The sequence below is a fragment of the Leucoraja erinacea genome, chromosome 3 (genome assembly GCF_028641065.1).
Source record: "Leucoraja erinacea ecotype New England chromosome 3, Leri_hhj_1, whole genome shotgun sequence".
NCBI classification, from domain to species: domain Eukaryota; kingdom Metazoa; phylum Chordata; class Chondrichthyes; order Rajiformes; family Rajidae; genus Leucoraja; species Leucoraja erinaceus.
In genome coordinates, this window is record NC_073379.1 from 9,877,432 (window position 1) to 9,878,308 (window position 877).

Sequence of the window (877 nt, forward strand, 5' to 3'; positions counted from 1 at the left end):
CGAAACGTTGCATACTTCCTTCGATCCATAGGTGCTGCCTCACCCGCTAAGTTTCTCCAGCATTTTTGTCTACCGCAAAGCGTCAATGATTCCGGGAATGCGGAGAGAGCTCGAGAGAGAGGTGGGGAACGGGAGAGAGAGAGAGAGCGCACGGGAGAGAGAGATAGAGCGCGAGAGAGAGAGGGAGGGAGAGTACGAAAGACAGAGAGACACAACGTGGGTTGGTAGGTAAATTGAATGACTAACCTGCTGCAGACCAAGAATCTCACCAAGACGACGTTCTCACTCATGACGGTGAGTTTTAAAAAAATCCTCAATGTGTCATTAATGCATCAATCTACATTCCTCAGTAAAATGTAAATATGTTTTGAAGAAGTGTCAATGACGCCGCGTGAATTGTATTCAAAGGAACGCATCGTCATTAACACTTCTTCTAAAACACAATTACACATTTACTGAGGAATGTGGATCGATGCATTGATGACACATTGGATAAGTTTAGTTAAAAAAAAAATCCCTACGGCGAATGTTTTTTTAAAATCTTTATTTAACAAAGCGAATTTGTATTTCCATATGAAATGCGTAAAATTAACGCGGAGCCATCATAGGGCGCGGGCCCAATTTGGAAAAATCGGTCCAATCGGCCTAGGACAGGCCCTGGATGTAAGGCCCTGCTCCGGGTAGTTTTCAACCCCGCAATTCGGGACGGAGAAGTTGCCTTTGCGGGAGCTCCGAAAAGCGGTCTCCCACCAGGGAGCCGCGAGCTCCCGATGTCACCGTCCACGGGCCTGCGGCTGGAGTCGAGTCGCAGCCATGCGCCACTACAGCTCTCCACACTCCAAAGCGGGCTAGCTCCATGATGGTAAGTCCGCAGGCT